We start from the raw sequence: 12,905 nt of genomic DNA, 5'->3' as shown, positions 1-12,905 counted from the left end.
GTTCTTCTGAATTCGCCGCCAATCAAGAAGGGACTACATTATATAAACTCTCTGCACCTGCCACTAAAGGCAGCTGGTATTTGGACAGAACAGCTCGCCACTTCTGATTTTGGTGTTGTAAAATTTTGAAGCTTGGTTATTTTTGTGTGCTTACCTGCTTGATGACTCCATCTTGGCTCAAAGGAGTCTCTTTAAAGTTGATTGGGCTTTGTCTTGATTTGTTTGTTTGCTTTTTGTTAGCAGGGACGTTTTTGATTTAGGAAACTGTTGAATTAGTTTGTCCCTCCTTTTGGGGGATTATTTTTAGTTAAATTACTGATGGTTGTGTATTTTGTTAAATTTATGGTTGTGTATTTTGGGTTTTACCCCTTTTTATTTTCAAACGGTTTGTACTTTGTTAAGTATCCTCCTTTTGTTTGTTTTGTTAAAAATAACGGAAACTGAACTAAAAAGAAATAAATTACTCTTTCTTTCATAAAACCAACAACACCTGGTTTGAATGTTTACTTCCCCCTACCCCTAGACCGAGTGGGGTCGTAACAGAGACTAATAAAAGGTTTGAGAACAATCTTCATTCTAAACAGTCTTCTCCTAAATTGCCAGAGAAAGAGCGCCCCGTCGGGCCAAGAACCCTAATAGTGGGCAACACAGCTGTGGATGGGATTTAAAAACTTATGCAATAAGAAAAACACAGAAGTTATGATTGGTACCAGTAATGTGGTGTCCGATATCTCAGAGAATATTCTGGCAATCACAGAAGAGCGCCCGACCCTAGAAAACCTCATCATATACTGTGGAGCCATGGATGACTTGGCTAAGAAAAAATCAGAAGTATTGAAAGAGGATTTAATTTGTCTGCTGGATAAAGTTGCTATGAATCAGAAAAAGGCGGACCCAAGATTCAGCCAGACAGTACTGAAAGTTTAAAAGGTTTATTCAGCCACAGGAAAACGTCACACAGGTAACACTCCTCACAGTTTCCAGGAATCACTGAGGCAGAAAGAGGGATTAGTGACTTGTAGTCTCTCCAGATTTTGCAGGGATCAGAAAAGCCACTAACCTGCTTTTGTCCTGAGTGGAACTTGAAACCCAGAGGGGAAACCTCAGTGGGCGGCAGGCAGTGATCTCCACAGCACAGGTAAGAAGTGACTCAAGGCTGAATAATCCAAGGGCTAGGCTGGTTCAATAATCCAAGGACAGAAACAGGGTCAACGATCGGAACAAGAGGCGTCAGGCAAGGGGCAGGCAGAGGCATAAACCAGATGCAGGAAACAAGGTCGACAACCAAAATCCAAATGGTCCGACAAGGAGCTGGCAGAGGCATAAATCCAAAGGGCAAGGCAAGGTCAAGAACAATGATCATACAGGAAGGAACGCTGGATATCTACTTACACGAATGTCTTTCAAAAGTCTGGCACCGTCTGCTTGTCAGAGTCAGTATATATCAGGGAAGACACAGGTGCTTGGCATTCCACATGATTGCACAACACTGCAGCAGCCACCAGGTGCTGATTGCAGCCAGGGAGACAGGGTAGAGCAGACGTGCCAGAATCATAACAGTACCCCCCCCCCCCCCTCTAAGGTCCGGCTCCTGACGGACCACGAGGCTGATCAGGATGGAGACGATGAAACTGACAAATTAGGTCCTTATCAATGATGAACCTCGAAGGAATCCAAGTCCGTTCCTCGGGCCCTTAGCCCTCCAGTCAACCAGGTATTGCCAAGTCGGGGCTCCACGAAGGGCTTGACCTGAGAAACGTGGAACGTGGGGTGAATCCTCATGGAGTTGGGTAATCTCAGTCGTACAGCCACAGGGTTAATGATCTTGGAGATTTGGAAAGGTCCAACAGACTGGGGTGCCAATTTCCGGGATTCTACCCTTAATGGGAGGTCTTTGGTGGAGAGCCAAACTTTCTGCCCCACCTGGTACTTAGGGGCAGGGATCCGTCTCCGGTTGGCCGTTCTTGACTGAACCAGTGACATTCTGATCATCGACCTCCTGGCCTTTCTCCATAATCTTTGGCACCTTAGGGCAGCCGCTTGGGCGGACGGAACATTAGCTTCTCTCTCCTGAACTGAAAACATGGGTGGCTGGAAACCAAACACAACATGAAAAGGAGACAAACCGGTGGCACTTGATTGCATAGAGTTCATGGCGTATTCAACCCAGGGCAAATTTTGTGACCACTTGGTCGGGTCAGACTCACATAATATATGAAGTTTGGTTTCAGCTTCTTGGTTGGCTCTCTCGGTTTGGCCATCAGACTGAGGATGAAACCCTGAGGAAAGACTAACAGAAATTCCCAACAAAGAACAAAACTCCTTCCAGAAACGTAACACAAACTGGGGTCCTCTATCGGAAACAATGTCATTTGGGATTCCATGGAGCCTGAAAACATCTCGGGTCAATATCTCACCCATCTCCTTAGCAGATGGAAGCTTCTCCAAGGGCACCAGATGAACCATTTTTGAAAATCTGTCAATCATGGTTAGTAGTACATAGTGACCATTAGAAACCAGTAGACCTGTCACAAAATCCATCGCAATATGTGACCATGGGCGAGGGGGAATGTGCAAAGGATGCAACAACCCCGCAAGGGGGCTACGAGAAGGCTTGGCTCGACAACATTGAGTGCATTCAGTAACAAAGTCTTTGACATCCTTGACCAGCGATGGCCACCAAAATTGAGTTCGAACTGTCTGAATGGTTCTGCTGATTCCTGGATGACAAACTAAACGAGAGCAATGACAAGACTCCATTACCTTAGGCACAAGGCGTTCAGGGACAAAACAGTGATCAGGTGGACATGATGGTGGGATAGGCAGATCTCTAATGGCTTCCTGGACCTCCCTTTCCACCTCCACTCGGGACACAGACAACCTGACGGTTTCAGGAAGGATAAACTCCTCTTCACCCGCAGACTGAGAATCTTCAGGCTGTTGAATCCAGGATAGGGCGTCAGGTTTGCCATTTTTACTCCCTGGCCTGTAAGATAGGGAGAAATTAAAACGACCAAAAAACAAAGCCCACCTAGCCTGTCTGGGGTTTAGCCGTTTTTCTTATTTCAGGTACTCCAAGTTCTTATGGTCAGTCCACACCATAAACGGCTCCTTAGTCCCCTCCAGCCAATGTCTCCACTCTGTCAACGCCAACTTGACAGCCAATAACTCTCTGTCTCCCACGTCCTAATTCCGCTCAGCCTGTGACAGTCCTTGAAAAGAAGGCACGTGGGTGAATATGATCATCCTCACCTCTTTGGCTTAATACAGCTCCGACCCCAGTACTTGAGGCATCCACCTCCACGATAAACTGTCTCTCTAGGTCAGGAGACCGTAACACTGGAGCTGACGTGAACAGTTCCTTTAACTTATTGAAGGCCTTCTCTGCATCCCTATTCCACACAAATTTCACCTTGGAAGAGGTAAGAGCGTTTAGGGGAGTAGCAACCAGGCTGTAATTTCTAATAAACCTCCTATAGAAGATTGCGAAGCCCAGAAATCTTTGAAACTGCTTGTGATCAGTTGGAACAGGCCATTCCAATATGGCCTTAACCTTGGAGGGGTTGACAAGCACTTGATCTGGGGAAATGATGAAGCCCAAAAAGGAAGTGGTAGTTATGTGGAACTCACATTTCTCTGCCTTGACGAACAACTGGTTTTGGAGAAGACGCAGGAGAACAGCTCTGACATGTTTTCTGTGGGTTTCCAGATCTTGAGAATAAATCAGTATGTCATCAAGATAAACAAATATGAATTGACCGACCATGTCTCTTAGAACGTCACTGACCAATGACTGAAAAACTGCAGGAGCGTTAGTAAGTCCAAATGGCATGACCTTGTATTTTTATTTTTTTTTTACCGTGTCCTGTCAGGCAGAGTATCGCTCAGAATTGTTTTCTGAGTGCCAAGAAATTGCCCAACAGATTTACTTTCACAAGCAGAGCATCACAGCTAATGTTTTAAAGCTCTGCTTGATATTTATAGAAGAAACTTGATTATAAACGTCTTTGGGAATATTTCAAATGTTACGGACACGGAGACTGAAATGAAAAGGAAAAATGAAGCTCAAAAAAGAGAGAGATGGGGGAAAAAGGGGAGAAAAGGAGGAAAGAGTGGAGGAGAGAAAGAAGGATAAAGAGAATACAAGATTACACCCTGCCTGCTTATACACCTACAGCTGTTTTTGTTTTGTTTTTGTTTTTTAACAAAATAGTACACGGTAATTCTGAATGTAAAATGTACTTAGTGAGAGGTGCAGCCCAATATAGAACATCTGTGTATCTGTCAACACCTGAAGCTTAACACCTGTGAGTATGAGTTTGGACGCACTTTTGTATACAAGGTTTCTCCACAAAAATATGCAATAGCGAGTGTGAGGACCCACAGGCCTGCCCCATGGTCCCTGGACGGACACTGAGGAGAACTGAGCTGAGTCACAGACATCTAAAGGCCCCCAAAGCTCAAGAACCCCAGGAGAACCACCGCCGGGACTACCACAACCCCCCCCCAGAGAAGAGCAGTGAAGAGTCCCAGGGGAACCACCCGGCAGCGACAGTGCAGAAGCCCCAGGGAGCCGCAGCAACGAGTCCACAGGCCCCACCGGCAGACGTCCACGCCCAAGCAGACCCAGCCATGGACCCAAAGGCCCAAGACTCCGGGACACACCTCCCCCCAAGCAGAGGCCCGACAGAGCCCAGGGGGCCAGGCACCCACCGGGAGTGTGCCAGCCCACACCAAAGCACCCGGCCGTGGACACCGAGAACCACAAGTACACCAGTGGGCAGAGACTCCAACCACCAGCAGGCGGTGTGTCGCAAAAAAAACCCAAAAAAAAACAGGCACACACAGTCACAATCACCCACTCCTACCCTCATGCATACACATAAAATCACTCACACCCAACATAAGGATAACAACAATGGACGTCATACACTCACTCACACTCCCCATGCATACTCTATACTCCCAGGTCCAGCCGCCTGTACCCCCTCAGGGTAAACAGCCCCTGGACCCAGGAGGTAGTCCCCTTCCCTCCTGGGGCAGAGGCAGGCAGACAGCGCCGGAACTGCCCAGACCCGGGTGACCCCGGACCAGGTCCCGCCCCCCTGCCCCAAACCCAGTCCCCGACAACCCCCATCCACCTCCGGAGAGGGGGCTATGTACAAAAGAGGTGTCCACATGGCCCAAAGCAACCCGCCAACCAAAGCCGCCCCAGGACGGAGCAGTCCCGACCCCCCAACGAGCCCTGATCTCAACCCCATGAGTCTCCCACCCCCAGTGAACCCCAACAAGAACAAGAACCTCCCCACAGGGCCACCCCCAACAAGGACACCGATATCGAACACATCCCCCCGAACCCAAATGGCACGAATCCCCACCCCCACAGGGGCACACCCCCACAGGTGAACTCCGTGGCCAAGAAGGCAATGAAGCCACACCCACACAGCGCAAGCTCCACACACAGCCCTGCTCTAAGAACCCCCGCCGCACCCCGCTCCCCCACCACACAGCACGCCGCAACGGCAAGGCAAGGGCCCTGCGCAGCGCCACCCCTGCCCACCGGCGCAACAGGGCATACCCCACCCAGCACCGCACCCACAACCGGACCCACGACCCCACACCATGATGGGACAAACTCATCCACCCAGAGGTCCCCATCCAGCGGCAGGCACCCAGGGCCAGTGACCCCACCATGCCCCCCTCAGCAACAAAAAACACTACATCACTGCCACTGCAATGACCGCCCAGGGAGAAACACTATCCAGCTCAGCTCCACCATCGCCGCCCAGCTGATCCAAATGCCAGTGACCCCACGCCCTAGAAGTGGACACAACCTCTCCACCCCACAGGCCGCAGCCCCTCCACCCCACCCCCCAGTCCACCGCCCCGATCCTCCCTCGGACAAGACAGCCAGCAGAGCAGCACACCTCCAAGCCCGCCCAACCCACCCAGACAGTGCCAGCAGGTCCAGCCCACCAGTCCACGAGAGGGAAACATGCACCGGCCGGGGACCTGGGCCATGCAGGCCAACCGCTCCAGGCCAAGCACTACCCGCCAGCCGTCCCGGTGTAGTCACAAGACATGCTCTGCCGCCCCACCCACCCGACCGCCAACCGCAGCCCAGCGCCCAACCCCGGGCCAGGACCACAGAAGGAAGCCGTGGAAAGAAGGCCACGGCGGCCCCCAGTTACCGGGCACCCCGCCAACCCCACCCCCAAACCCGAAATGTCCCAATTTCGCCAAATAAACTACAAAAACTTAGAAGAAATCATACACCAACCGAGCTCTTCTTCCTGCTGTCTCGATGTTTTACCCACAGCTTTCCTTAAGAAACCTTTCCCTGTCATAACAATTGATTTAACTCAAATAGTTAATGCGTCCCTTTTGTCAGGTGTTTTCCCCCAGATCCGGAAAACAGCAGTTATCAAACCTCTATTGAAAAAGAACAACTTGGACATGCTGCTACTACAGAACTACAGGTCTATATCAAACATCCCCTTCATCAGTAAGATTATTGAAAAAGCTGTGTTTCAACAGTTAAACAACTTCCTAACAACGACCAATCGCTTCAATGTCTTCCAGTCAGGCTTCCTGCTCACCACAGTACAGAGACTGCTCTTGTCAAGGTGTTCAATGACATCCGTATAAATGCAGACTGTGGAAGAACCACAGTGCTGGTATTATTGGACCTTAGTGCATCATTCTACACTGTTGATCCCTCCATTTTATTAGAGTGCCTGGAAAACTGGGTCGGCCTTTCTGGTACAGCACTCAGTTGATTTAAATCCTATTTGACGACAGGGAATTGTTTGTGTCAGCAGGTAACTTTTTATCAGAGAGCATAAAAATCACATGTGTTGTTCTCCAAGGGTCCATCTTAGGTCCATCTTTAGCTGAATCAAAACAAAATTAAAGTATAATTTTTTGACAAAAGGAAGAGCGTTTAAAAGTTAGCACACAACCACCAGTCAGGCTCAAAATATAGGTATAGTGATGGACTCAGACCTGAACCTTCAGAGGCACATAAAAACAGCAACAAGGTTGGCCTTCTATCATCTGAAGAACATCTCCAGGATTAAAGGACTAAAGTCTCAGCAGGGCCTTGAAAACCTAATTCATGCGTTCATCTTTAGTAGAATTTATTACGGTTACGGTGTCTTCACAGGTCTGCCTAAAATGTCGATCAGACAGCTGCAGTTGATCCAGAACGCTGCTGCCCGTGTCCTCACTAGAACTAAGAAAGTGGAGCACATCACCCCGGTTCTAAAGTCCCTACGTTGGCTCCCTGTAGCTCAGATAATAGACTGTGAAATACTTCTGTTACTCTATAAATCACTGAATGGCTTAGCACCAAAATACATTACAGACTTGTTGTCAGTGTATAAACCACCCAGACTTCTCAGGTCTTCTGGCTCATATCTACTCTGCATACCTAGAACCAGAACCAAACATGGAGAAGCACCTTTTAGTTCTTATTCTCCATTAATCTAGAATAAACTCCCAGAAAACTGTAAAAGTGCCGAAACCCTAAGTTGCTTCAAATGAAGATTCAAAACTTATTTGTTGTTTCTTTGACTATTAGTTAAGTTTTCAGTTCAACTTTCCTTTCATTTTCTTATCCATCATTCTTTTCTCTTTAGTTTTTAATTACCTTTATGCCACTGTAATGTACTTTGCCTATTATGTTTCTTATTCTTTTAATTTTCCTTCATGTAAAGCACTTTGAATTGTCTTGCTACTGAAATGTGATATACAAGTAAACTTGCCTTGCCTAGGCTTCCAAATATATTTGACTGGCAGGTTCCAGTTTGTTTATGTTGAGGACAAATTTTCCTCACACCCCAGAGTTAGATATGGAGTATTACAAGGTTCGGTGCTTCTGCCAGTTTCATTTACTATGCTGTATTTATGCTTTAACTTGGTGAATTATTAGGCCACTTCAGATAGGTCTGCAGTGTTACCCTGATGGCTCACAGCTAAAACCATCCGGAAAGTATTCATAGTGCTGCAATTTTGCTACATTTAGTTATGTTTCAGCCTTATTTTAAATGGTATCAAATTAATGTTTCCTCAAAGTTCTACACACAGTACCCAATTATGACAATGTGAAAGAAGTTTGTTTAAGATTGTTGAAATCACATTTACATAATTATTTACAGCCTTTACTTAATATTTTGTTGACCCACCTTTGGCAGCAATTACAGCCAAAGTCTTTTTAAATACGGTGCCACAAGCTTAGCTCAACTATCTTTATGCAGTTTCACCAATTCTGCTTTGCAGGGCATCAAGCTCCATCATGTTGGATGGGAGACGTCTGTGCCCAGCCATTTTCAGATCTCTCCAGGGATGTTTAATCAGATTCAGATCTGGACTCTGGCTTGGCCACTCCAGGACATTCACAAAGTGGTTCTGTAGCCACTCCTTTGATTTCTTGGCTGTGTGCTTTGGGTCATTGTCCTGCTGAAAAATTAACCTTTGCCCCAGTCTGAGGTCAAGAGCTCTGGAGCAGGTTTTCATCCAGGATGTCTCTATAAATTGCTGCATTCATCTTTCCCTCGACCCTGACTAGTCTGCCAGTTCCTGCTGCTCAAAAACATTCCCATAACATGACGCTGCTGCCACCTGTGTAGCATATAGTGATCAAAGTCGCCTGTATAAATACACCTTTGTTCAGTTATTCCATGTGAGGTCTGTTGATGTCCTCACCTTGCTATTTCGGTTCTGTTCCTTGCTAAGCTTGTTACTTAAAGTACTATTTTTTTCACTCTGCCCTTGTCATCCTCATCTCTCCATTTGGATCCCCAACAACACCAAAACATGACAGCAGCTGCTTAATAGATGTTTTTACAATAAAATGTTCATTATGTAACTCTTAAAAAAACATTACCAACTTAGCTTAGCATTCTCTGTGTGTGCATTCACTTTAACCAGATTCCTCACTAGAATAGTCAATCTCTTGAGAAATCAATCGCCAGCGAACATCTTTTTTTGTTGTTGTCCTTATAATCAAAATGTGGGTCTTCTGTGGGTATTTTTGAACTTTACAAATGAATATTTTGCTGTCTGTTTTCAAAGGATTTTCCCACCAGAAATAGTGCTGCAATACAACCATAGAAGAAGAACTACCAAAGCAACACAGAAGAAGAGAAGCAACGGAAGAAGAAATGTAGTGGCCTTTGTGTTCATGTTGGAACATGAATATTTGGATATTTGAATATTTGGGACTGCTGTGGACATTTTAAACAGGAGTTTACGGGTTTGTTTGAGTCTTTGTCACTTTTCAAAAGCAGTAAACTTAAGAAATGCTCACGATCAGCTCTGGTCTGAGCCATCACAGAGAAAACAAGGACACATACAGCTAGCAGCTTCATGATGGAGGTGATGAGATGATACAGATTTACAAACTGAAATCAAGTCAAACATGTTAAAAACATTGAAATTCACAATGGAGCCAAAAAGATAAGCAGAAAGTTTATCAGCAAACCTGATGAGGAATGATTTGTTTCCTGACTCAGCCAGCACCTTTAGCCCTCATCGTGGTCTCACAGGCTACTTATAGAGCTTCTAATCTTATCATCCAACAAATGTGGAAACTACAGAAAGAAATGCCAATGTCATGCTTCATCAGATCTGGTTCATATCTTGCTTCACAATTCGCCATAAATTACCACACATTATCTTTTGTGCCTTTCATGGCTGTGACTGTTGCACTAAGAAGGTTTTAGGCACTGTTGTTACAAGAACAGGAACTGAAAGCGTGGGACAGAAGAATGATCTTCACCAGACCAAGGTATTCTAGTTGGGAGTGAAAATAACTGTATCAGAGTTGTGGACGGCAACACCTGTTCAGGGACACTGTAAATGCTGTTTTTAGACACATTGTAAATAAGGGAGTTCCAAAAATTAGTGATTATTAGTTTTACTCTTTCCAGGCTGTTTATATTCTGACAAAATGTGTTGTTTAAAAGTTCATGTAATATTGTCCTGATGCACAGCTGTTTCTGTTTTTGGTTTTATCTGTGTGTTGTTTAGTTTTGTCGTTTAGGTTTTTTTTCTAACTTGATTCATTTGTGTTGATTTTCTTTGTTATTTCTAGCAATCTGTTGCCTGTGCATTTTTGTCCAGATTCTTTCAGCATCAGTCTTTTTTCCCCATGGTTTGTAGATCCGTTTGTGTTTTTCTTCAGCCCCTTCCATGTTTCTTCTGTGTTTACTAGTCACCATCGCTCAGTTCCTCAGATTTTTCTCCAGCTATTCTGCATTCATCTAATTAATCTCACCTGGTTACCGGTTCACTCACCTCTAAGTTTAGAAATGACCCTTCTGCTTTGAATACTTTAGATGGGAGGCAGAGAAAAGTATGTGACATGCTGAGGACTGTGTAGATGCGATCCCCTTACTGGTGTACGAGGCTGGTCATTGCGCCTTCTGAGAGTGGCCCACAACGATATTGCCACTGTACATCTGCAAACTTCAGCCAACCAACTTGGCAGCCAGCACCTGTGCCCAACGTCTCGCACCTCTTGTGGGTGGGTCAGCATGGTCTTGCACAGGCACACTCACAGCCTGCTACTTGGCTCCCACGTGGGCTTTCGTTGGCTGAGCCAAACCTTGTGGCTGAGCTGTTGGTGGCCGAGCCAGAATCCTTTCTCAGACCTTCAGATTCTGCTCTGGTGGGTCTAGCTGTTGCCTCCCCTCCAGCTACTAAAACCTGGAAATGCTACCTAATACATCCACATTGCATCTTCTGTGTCCTGTGACCTTTACTCACTATTGTGATGCGGCAGTCTGTTAGATTATCTCCTCACTCGTATTGCAATTTGCTAGCATGCCTTCAGCTATTCTACCAGTATGTTGTCACATCTCATATGCTGTGTCATTGTTTTGACTGGTTAAATTCTACAAGCGGCTGGATTAACCCCAAGCTCATACTGACCACGTTCTATGTCTACTCCGTCATCCATCACAAATTGTGCCGGGCGGCAATTCACACTGGGTGCAACCGATAACCACAGAGGCAACTGGACTCACGAGTTCACGGGACCAAACAAACAAAAGAGGGCGCCAAAGTGTCCAGAACAGTTTGACAGGATGATTGGAGCCAACCATCTGCTATGCAGATTGTTTTACTGGCTGAATGCTCCAGGCAGTTGGATTTAGACTTTAGCTTATTTCCCTCCAGCACCAGTGGTGTTTACATTCAGCTTGACATTATTTCGTGAGTGCAATTCAGTGAAGTGCAGAGGAGCCTACATACATTGCTGTTGAAAACTGCGTACGCCGACATCAGATTTTGGTTTGATCCACCTTTCTTTTTCCACTGTAGCTGTATAAGAAACCTGAATGTTCTCAAAGAGCAGAGTTTAGTGATAGCTGAGTGTCCTCTCTGTTTAGCTTTGGTGCCACTTTTTAGTTACATTACAGATTGACACTTAGTCCTGCACATAAAGATGCTGCATGTGTTCAGGTACAAAACAGGCATTTTCAACATATGCGTACCAAACAATCCAGGCTGTACCAGATACTTTTGGTACAATTACACTAGGGCAGGGATGTCAAACTCCAGTCCTCGAGGGCAGGTGTCCTGCAACTCTTAGATGTGTCCCTGCTTCAGCACACCTGAATCAATATTTAGGCCATTAGCAAGACTCTGGAGACCTTGACTGCATACTGAGGAGATTATCCTGTCATTTGATTCAGGTATGCTGGAGCAGGGAGACATATAGAAATTGCAGGACACTGACCTTTGTGGACTGGAGATTAACATCCCTGCACTGGAGTCAAAAGTGTTAGATGACTATTTTCATTCAAGTCATTCATTCAAGTTTGTGTCATGCAGAAGTTTCCTTGGGTTAGATTGTGTCTGTTTTTCTGTTTAGTTCCAGTCATGTTTCCACTCCCTGCTTCAGTCTGCCGGTGTTGGGACACACAGCCATGGATTTCAACATTAAACTCCGGTACGGACTTTTCTGGAACTTTAAAAATAAAGTGCATTAACCTTCTTCCGGCACAGCCAGGTAACGGGATAACTGCGGACTTCCTGTGATGCCACTACCCGAATAAAAGCATAGCTGTTGCCACATCCGCCCTCTTCCACAAGGCTTTCCAGAGGGACCGGATAGGGGAGAAAAGCGCACTGATGTCTCTTTGCTGGCAAACAGACAAGCTCTTCAAACTGGATCCAAGACTGTCATACGATCATCGATCATATGACATACTAATACTATAAGTAGTATATAAGTACGAATACTGAAATACTGTGTGTGTATCTGGTATTTTCATTCTTGAACGGGAGTAATTAAGGTACACGCATTGCTTGATTATCTCTCCGAGCCCTGGCAGACACAAACAGTGTTCGAGAGAAACCCCCTGCAAAGACGCGGTCTCCCAGTCTGGAAGAAGACAGCAGAGACTGCAGCGGACAGGACGGGCCGCCAAGCTACAGCTCCGGAGCTAACCCTTTTGTTCAGAGCGAACGCACCTTCAACCCCCCGCGAAGCTACCGAGCTAACCGCTTGTTGACTGTGGATACCTTCTTCAAACTTTGCCCTTGGACAACGTTTCCTCACCACGGTTCATGAGGTTAAGTGTTTTGGGCAGATTAACAGTTAGGATGAAATTATTTAGGTCACCGTAATTTTTGGTTTTTCATTGGTGGTAAAAAGTCTTGTTACCTGGTTCTAAGATATTTTAGGAGGTTTTTATAGGTTGCCTTAGCCAAGTTTGTTAAAACAGTGCCCTTGGGGCTCGTGCCGAGCCACTAAAATTAGCCTAGCCCATATACCAAGAGCCAGTTGTAAAAATAGGGAATGAGCAGCCGTGAACAAAAGTGACTGTTGAAAGTGTGGATGACTGCGATAGGCTACTCAGTCGTCCAGACCTCCAGTGGAAGATGGGCGAGACTTT

General features: G+C 46.0%; 1 protein-coding gene across 1 annotated transcript in view; it reads left to right on the top strand.

The window, feature by feature from the left end:
- The window catches only part of LOC124880824 (gastrula zinc finger protein XlCGF57.1-like), a 219,484-nt gene that overhangs the window by 181,783 nt on the left and 24,796 nt on the right, over nt 1–12,905 (top strand). The window lies entirely within an intron of this gene.

This window comes from Girardinichthys multiradiatus, chromosome 14 (genome assembly GCF_021462225.1).
Source record: "Girardinichthys multiradiatus isolate DD_20200921_A chromosome 14, DD_fGirMul_XY1, whole genome shotgun sequence".
Classification (NCBI taxonomy): domain Eukaryota; kingdom Metazoa; phylum Chordata; class Actinopteri; order Cyprinodontiformes; family Goodeidae; genus Girardinichthys; species Girardinichthys multiradiatus.
The sequence above is the reverse complement of the archived record's forward strand: the minus strand, read 5'-3'. Positions and strand labels throughout refer to the sequence as shown.